Below are 9,549 nucleotides of genomic sequence, written 5' to 3' on the forward strand. Positions count from 1 at the left end.
GCTCTCTAGTTTTCAGGACACAAATTAAGTTAAAGTCCTCCATTAAACTGAATTTGAAATGGTGATTATCATTTAAAAAGTAATTTCACTCTGGTTCATGTAACCCTTTCTTCGTATGATTGTTACATTATAAAACCTAGTACTGATCATCATCATCATTTTACATTCTGTAAAAGCAAACAAAACAGATGTAGCTGTAGTAAAAATACACTATTTTCTCTCAGCCACATCACCCTCAAAATGAGGATGTATAAGTCCCACAATGTTTGATGTCAATCTTTACTGAACTGAAAAAGGCAGCAGAATGTGTTTGCTAATGCACATTTTATCGTGTACTGTAGGACAGAAAGAAACTAAAGAAGGATCTCTCCTGTTTTTACAATGTGCAACCACGATGTTCCATTCTGACATTTTATAGTTTTTTGTGAGTGTGAAAGCACAGATAGCCTAAATATATGGATGCAGTGTTTCCTGTGAATGACCACTTAGTGCACCAATAAAGAAATAACAGAAGTGCGAACTGTGCAGAGCTGCAAAAGCTTCAGCTGGTTGAGGTTTTGTGCATACGTGAATTTGACTTCAGACTGCTGAAAACAAAAAGGATGTTATTGTAGATCTGATACGACACTGATGACAGTGCGGACTGCGGGGTGAGTTTATCAATTGTAGACTAACACTAAGACTTTCCTTAATAGTTGATATGAATGTTAAAACATTGATGTGTTAAAATATTATATATTGAGTGGACAAATATGAAAGTTTGATTATCAAACATAATATTTGCCATTGATTAATCAACAATTAATTTGCTCCCAAGTTCCTCCAGAACACAAGGATGACTTTGATCTACTCTGTGATTCTCTGCTTCGTTTTTGTGGCTGGAAGCTGCCAGCTTTCATGTGTCAAAGGTATGATAAATTGTAACTTCAACTACATTAAATATGAATACGTTCCACATTGAACCATTAGGGAAATTGTTGTAATTTTTGCTTTCAAATTGATGGAAAATTCCTTTTTGTTCACACATTCAAGGGGAATCTAATGACAACATGTGTCTTAAAGGAATAGTTCAACATTTGTATTATTTACACTGTTACAGCATTGATAACACTCCTTTTAAGACCACACATCTTCTACATTTTGTTTGTGTATGGACTAAACCACTAAGAGCCAGGCCGTTTACCGCTGCTTGATTCCAGCTCTGTTCTTGATGCACGATATGAGAATGTTATCGATCTTCTCATATCACACTGAGAAAATAAGCGAATACATGTATTCTACCAACATTTTGAACTATTTCTGAAAACTTCCACTGCATTCTCAAAGGCTCAGCGAATTGACAAGAAAGTGGCTTGCAACAGGTGACAATGTTGTCATTTTTTTAATTTTCAGAATTAACCAAAAGTCCAGAGTTGTTGGCTCCTCCCATGACGGAGGGACAATCTGGCACACTGACATGTAAGACTGAAACATTATGCAGTGGAAGCCCAAATCTCCACTGGGAATGGACTAAAGCTGATGAACAATCTATGTTGCTTCATAGTGAAGGTGTCCGTTTGTGTTTTGATTTTTGTCATGGTGCTGTTGATATATTAAAACTCGCTCCCATCGCAGATGACCACAACACCAACATCACATGTGTGGCAGATTATAGTCACAAGGTAATCAAGAAAACTGTCACCTTGACTGTGAGATGTAAGTAGACTGCAGCATTTGTTTGACTAAATATTCATTTGACATGCTTCCAACCCATACTGTCTCTATACTGGTCATAAAAATAGCTCAAGTAATTTCTGAAGTACGTTTTTTTCTTCCTTTCAGTTCCTCCTAAGTTCCAAAATGGTTCCCAGTGCATGGTAGAAGGAAAGAGTGTGGTCTGTGTGTGCATCAGTCGGGGGAATCCTGTGCCACTGATCACCTGGTCTTGGGCCTCTTTTACTAACTTCTCAGTCACCAGCTGGAGCCGCATCCAGACAGTTCACAGCACCATCACAGTGCTTGCTGCCGACTTTAATAGCATCAAATGCATCAGCAGCAATGAACTGGGCCGGAATGAAACTGAACTTACTCTCCGGAACTACACGGAGAACTGTGAATAGTCGTTCATATCTGCTCAATGCATGGTGCAAACTTCTCTCTGTTTGCATTGCCATTATGCAAGACTTTTTCTTGAAAAAATCTTTAAAAAGTTTATATTTTAAAACGAATTATATCAGAATATCTTATTTGTTCCATTGTTCAAAATAACCATTATACAGCAGAGAGCAATGAGTGTTAAAACCTCAGGTAAAAGTGTATGAAATTATATATATTAAGTATGGTGTTGTTCGATATTCATACTTTTGACTATTGGGTCAAAATATAGAATTAATTACAGAATGGTGGTCAGAGGATTTAGAGAGATTTCCTTGATAACACTGAATGTTTACTTGCTGCTGACCTGTGACTAACAATTTGGTTAGATTCAACAGATTAAAAAATGTTTTAATAAAGTTCAAACTATGAATCTCTTTAGATTGGTCTGATGCTATGAATCCCAAGCCGGATGCAGCCCTTCCCTGGATAATTGCTGGTGTGTCTTTAAGTGTGAATCTGGTCTTCCTCACCACTCTGATCATCTGTACTTACAAACGGTGAGAATGTGAAATGAACTTCAATGTCGCACACCCGAATACTAATGTCCATAAATCAAAAGGATTATGTTTTTACAATCTTTTCTTCTACATTTTTAGGGGTAAGAATCAACAGAGGGAACCATGTGAAGAAAATACTTATGCTTCCCTGAATCAAGCAGATGTTGGGCCAGAATATAGTATTATTACACTAGGTACCAGGGGTGTGCCCAGGGAATGTCCTAGGGTGGCACGTGCCACCCAGAAAATCTGATTGGCCGTCTTTTATCTTTAATCACAGGAATGTAGGAAACCTTTAGCTTCTGTAATGTTAGTAATTAGTAAGTAGAGACCGAAATGGTAAATAACTACTATTGTGATTTGTTTTTATGTGCGTGCACATACTTCATGCTAAGCCTGCATAAATCAGGCCCCCTGTTGGGCCACCCAAGTCAAAGAAGTCTTGACACGCCACTGTCACAGATCATTTCATTTCCTACTGCTTGTCGAGACCCAATTCTTTTAGTTCTTGAGTTATGTATCATTTTCTATATAATTTTTGTTTCTTCTTACTCTTAACGCAATTGTCATTATTTTGACATTGACATGCTGAGCAGTCAAGTCTGCAAGGTGGAATTCATATTCCACTTTCAAGATATTTTACTATGTTGCATTAAAAAAAAGGCATTTCTAAGAAGTGGTTGGATGTGTGAAATTGTGTAACGGCGGAGAGCTTCCTCTCACATCGCATGATTTAATATTATTGCACTGTTGTTGTTGTTGATTGTTGATTGTCTCGTTTAATGTCTCATGTCTAATGTATGCACCTTCCGCCTAGAAAAATTCCTCGATTGTGTAAACATTCCTGGCAAATAAACGGTTTCTGATTCTGATTCTGATCTGATGGCTAAGAAAAAAAAGGTTTCAGACACAAAACAGCCACTACAGCCAAATTAAAATCCCCTCAAACTGAAATGAGCTGAATCAATTGTTTTTAGTGTTTATTTGTAAATTAATTACCAGCTAAAGAAGCTTTTAGTTTCTAAAACTGAATAATATGTGGATGAATTACATTAAGAAGTGGCACTCCCTCCAATGACAGGATTACTGGCATAAAAAAAGAAACGATGATATAATGCTTTTCAAAAGCTACTATATGTATCATGATCACGATTACTTGAGGCCACCAGTTGAAAATGGGGCATGGCAGATCATTTGTAGGCTTTAACTGTCAGTCTTTCTAAAGCAGGGCTCATCCTTTTACACACTCACTGAGCTCACTGCTATTCTACGCTCTCATAAAAAGCTTTTCGCCTCATTTCATTCCCTTACAGCAGGATTAGGACCGTGTAGCACAAAGGTGTAGTGCGCACACACACGCACATTTTGTCTCTCCTGGTAAAGAAAAATGTATCTTAGAACCACATACTGTGTCTTTCACTCAGAGCCTTAAAGCAATAGTTTAACATTTTGAAAAAAGTACATACTCATTTTCCTGCCAAGTGTTAGATGACAAGATGGATACCTCACTCTATCCGTCTCCACGATAAACGTACACAGACATCATCACACTGTGCTCATTCTGGAACACACTCTTTCACAGGACGGTTTCAGTGGGCCAAGGTGTCCCTTGATGAAGTCCTGGTACTCCCAGACTGAAAGATGGAAGCTCTCAGAAGACCCAGGGAACTTTCAGCCACAGATAGCTCGGCCTCAGAGATACTAGGACATCTAAAATTAGTGTTGTCAGAACGTTCCTCGATAAGGAAGTTTGAGATTTCACACTGCACACTGGTAGTCTCTTTGTCCAAGTCCCACTGCTGCTGAGTGAGTAAAGTGGGAGTGTGTGTCTGTGAGTGAGCCAGGAGAGAGACACACAACATATACAGTTACTGAAAAGTGAAAAATGTTGTGTCTATGAGTGTTTGTCATGTGTTTATAGCGTTTTAATGTCATCAAGAATTTTATGGGACCGTAGTGCATAATTCAAACTTTAACTTACACGCAAAAGTTAAACTGTGCGCATGGTTGGCATGCATACATTTAAAAACTCACTCAGACTAGCATACACACGGACAAAATCAACTACCAAACCCAGTGGAAATCACTCGTAACTTTAGAAATATAAAAAATACACAACGTTTTTTTTTAAACATGCATTATGATCAAGATTTTTTTTTTTAAACCTATGTATGTAAAGTAATCTCAAAGAAAATTCCGGCAATGGTGAAAACATATTCTCGGGGGAAGTAGAGCATTAAGAGATAAGCTTCGGGAGCTATTGTGACTCGACAGCGCTTGCCTGATCAGGACCACACTTCTTTTTGAAGTAAAAAGTTAACTTTGGGCTATGAACAAACAACGCCATGGTGGCATGAGCGCGAGTACACACGAGGCTGTGAAGGCTGATTAGTCGGTGCAATGATATTTAGTGACGCATTTTATGTCATAGAACAAAACTCTAAAAATCTCTTTAGCTTGTCTTAACCACAGATCTTATTTCAGACCTCCAACCCAAAACCCTGTTAAAAAAAGCCATTGATTTCAAGACGAGGGAACTGAAAGTCAAGTTGTTAAACTATTAGACAACCTCCAGGTCGTTCACAACAATGGTAACCAGATTTCTACATTTGAATCAGTTTAAAGGCTGTCGAGGTCCATTTTGCTTTTTGTTTACTCTCTTCAAGACCAAGACTACCTGCTGCCAACAGGAAATGGGTGCCACGCCTGGCAATCAGCTGTCCACTTTTACCTTATCTTGAGACATATGTAGACAACCAGTCTCCGTGGCTTATTTAATCGTGTTATCTGCATGTGTTTGTATGTGTACGTGTGTCTCTGTGTGTGTTGTTCCTGTGCAGTGCAGATGTATGTGATTTATATTTGGTGCAGCAAAGTCAAATCTGATGTCGGATTAATGTTTGAGGCTACTATCTTAAACGCAGCTTCAAAAGATCCGGTATTCACAAATCTAATCTTGGTTAAATATAACCACGATGAAGACTTCAATTCTCTACGCATTCATATGGTGATACAAATGTATCAAGTAGTCCCGTGACTTGATAACAAAAAACAAACGGATATGAATATGAAACCTGTGAAATTGTACAAGAGAGAGTGGATGCACAGTTTGGTAAAAATAACCATTTGTCCCTTTTCAGAACACTTAATCCAAACCAGGCACTGGGGATTGAACATTTTAAAAGGAATACATTTTATGATGATCCATTACTCATAACAACCTCCAATATTCTTCAGCAGCGTGCATAAGCTATGACCTTCAGCAGGTTCATGACATCACAGAATCACAAGAAACGGTTCAGCGCCTCCTCCCCCACCGCCTCCATCCACTCTCCAGCCAAAAGGGGAAAAAGAAAAGTCATAGGCCTGTTTCAAATCCAAAACTGCGTAAATCCTGTGGCATGAGTCCATGAAGCAGTCGTCGGGAAGGATAGTGTTTTGGAGATTAGCTCCAGCCCAGGTGGTCTTCATTTACCCCTCTACCCCATGAGGGGGCTGTGAGCTGCTGTAAGAGCTCAGCACATGGTCATCACAGCTTCCACCCGGTTTTGATCTCCCATCCATCCACCTCGACTCTGTTTTTCATACACGTTTCAGAGGTATCCACCTGAGCGCTGCCACTCGTGAAACACAGTTGAATCTTTATCAGGCTTTGACAGGGTCCGTGATGGACTGCATGTCTCATCATGTTGCTTCTGTTTTGCAGCTGTGGTAGCAAATTATGATTGCAAAATTAGAATGATTGATGTGGTAAAGCAAAGCTGAAATGAGGGCATGGATAGTGCTGTTACTTGGCATGTACACTGACCCGATTGTGTCTTTTGTCGGAGGATAATGCAGTGTTATGGAGAACAAACTAAGACTAATTCAAAATGAAGGAAAAGGAGAAAGTCAAGAAAGGAAAAGAAAAAAAACATGATCGAACAATCGTGATGACAGCGACAATAAAGATGAACTGAAAAACTGAACAACAGGACAAAGTCATGTCAAAGTTATCCAAATATGTCCTCCGCTATACATCTTCCCCGGCTCCTTAAATGGGCGTTTCAGGTATTGTCCCTCTGCTAGTTAGAGTTTAAAGTTGTGTAAACAGGACTAAATGGCAGGGAAGCTGCTGAAGATCTGAGAGAAACTCTGATCAAAGGTACCTTTACATGCAGCCGGTGTCAGCCCTGTGCATGTGTGTGTACGTGTGTGTGTGAGTGTGTGCGTGAGTGTGTGTCCCACAATGAGATGACAGACATAGATCTCTCTGGTGTGGTTCCTTCAGAGGCCCTATTGCATTTTGACAGCCTCTGTTTGCACAACACAAGCCAAGGAAAGCACGCTCACCTGCACCGAAGCTCACACAACACCTCACATGGACTCCTCCCGCTGCACTGAGGGCCAACCGCATGTGCTGGAATAAGTGTAAAAAAGCAGATCTAATGCTGACATTTTTAAAGAAACACTGGAAACACACAATGGGGGACGGTGACTGGACAAATTACTCTGCTTCAACTAACTAGACAAGTGGCATGTGAGTGATGGACATGTTCCCAGGTAAAAGCTTTGTGAGTAAAAGACACCTTTATCCTTGACACCTCTTGAGCAAACAAAGAAATGGAGAGAGAAGAAAGAGGAAGGGTGAAAGAGAGAAAAGCTGAGGGGGTCGAGTTCAAGACAGCTTCCCTGCTCAGCAAGAGCTGCCTTTGAAAATCCCTTTAACAAAAAGAAATGGGGCAAAGTAAATGTCTGTCCAGGAAGTCCAAACTCTGGAGCGTTTTTGCCGATTATTGTTCGAGGTGACATTGCATGAGAGCTCTTTTGGCTGGGCTGCTTCCATGCAGTCCAATCCCGAGGTAAAGGGACCACCCATTAGCCTTGCCTGAATAAATGCCCATTCAGTCTATTCACAGACCTGCCTGTCTCTCTGGGCTTGCTCCTGGCCAGGGATTGTGGCTGGGGAGTTGTGGGTGGGGTGGGGGGGAGTGGCAGGGTTCCTAAAAGCGGAGATCTGGGGAATGAAGTCTGGTTGCCGTGGGCTGCCGAACGGGCTAGACCAAGCCAGGGCCTAGAGGGGTCGCCTGCTGCGGGAGAGCAAGGCTTTGATTCGGCCACTCAGCTCCACGTCCGTGTCCCAGAACAATCGACATCTAAAACCCCAGGGGCCAGGCTTGGTGAGAGGAAAGGTTAGCGGTAGGGTGGGCGCATGTCGTGCATGGTGGTGACAGTGACATTGACAATGATGGGGGGACAATGTGGCGGCAAGCAGCTGTGTGGGAGGTGACAGTGGGGTGAGGAGAGAGGTTGAGTCTCGAGGGGCTCTGCTAACAGGCTTCTTGGACTGAAGTGTTGGGAGTGAAAGGGGCAGGCTTCATTCGGCGCCTGCACTTCAGTTCAGAACTGGGTGTGTTGATACTTGCGTCTGTTGTCATATCATGTGTGTGTTGGTGCAGGAATCACAAAGCCAGGCAGGTTTTTTGAGGCAAAACATGTAGTTGTGCATGTCCACTCCTCGGATATTAGCCAATTAGGGAATGTTGGTGTCTCTCTCCTTGTTGGTCATATAAGTGCTGTGGGGTTGAAGGGCAGCCTTGGCAGAGCCCTCACGGCTCCAGCAGATGGGATCGGGCCCACCTGAATTCAGCCTCACGTGTCTGCTTCATATTACTACTCCCAGCATCTGACAATGTGGCTCACATTATGGTAAGCTGTGCAGCACTGCGGTGAGATCGGAACTTGATTCAGATAGTGTGCATTGAAGGGAATGACCTAATTACTTGGCAATTCATCAGTTGCAGCAACCTCCCCGAGAGCGACTCACAAATAGACCCCCCGATTGTACACTTTATTGGGTGTCCGCTTTGTCAGGTTTCCTTCTCTTGAATAGTTGGCATGGGGCCGAATTACCTTCTTGTGTTACAACCAATGCGGCTGAGAGTGCATTGGGCCAAACCGCCTGACAATCTGAACTCACTTTGGTGATCAATGTGGCTCCAGGAACAGGTCCCAAGGTAGGAAAGCAATTTGCAGCATATTAAGTCTTAACTTCCACCTGCAACAACTGTCCTGTGACAGAAAGAGTCAGGCAGAACATATAGCTTTGAAACACTTCAACACGGGTCAGAATTGTATCTCACAGAGAGAATCCAATAGATTTCTATAGATTTCACGATATGGGTAGAGTGCCATATCAACATGCAGGTAAAGTAATTGTTTCCAGTACTGTTATTGTAGAAAACATTGATCAGCTGGTTATAAACCCTACGGTAGAAAGAAAGGTTTTCCAAGGATGTGGACAGAATGTGGACAAAAAGGGTGACTGATTAATGATCAGGATTAACCAACAAGAAGGATGGACAGGTTGACACACAGGTGCAGGTACACATCCACATCCACAAATGCACACAGTCTGTACACTATACTTAAGAATACAGGCATGTGAACAGTCTTGTACAGTAGGAATACAACACATGTAATTTGCAGGAGAAAAGATGCTGCACAGCAGCAAGTCAGAGATTTGACTTGAGTGAACTGCAAGGTCAGCAAGTGCATGTGAAATAAGGTTTTGTGTAGCGCTGTTGGCGCTACATGCCAACACAGCAGAAATGCCGTGCTTTAAAATAGCCCGTCTCATCGCAGAAGAAGCTAACAACACAGAACACCTCCCTTCTCCTTGAGCTTGATGGGGCCCAGGGAAGGAGCCCCCAGAATGCAGATAACTCCCCCCACCATTCACCGACACTCCGGTTCATATTTTTGTGGAGGTCCATTGACTTTCTCCTTTTCAGTCTCCCTTTAATCCCTGGGTCTGTGTCCTCAGTGGCTCTCTACAGAGGGGCTATTATTCAGGGCCTTATTACTGCGCCCCTCGCGGCTTATCTCCTTCCTGGTGACAGTCTTTTCAAGCCTCTCCCTAATGACCTGGGGAAGC

This window comes from Taurulus bubalis, assembly GCF_910589615.1.
Source record: "Taurulus bubalis genome assembly, chromosome: 9".
Lineage (NCBI taxonomy): Eukaryota > Metazoa > Chordata > Actinopteri > Perciformes > Cottidae > Taurulus > Taurulus bubalis.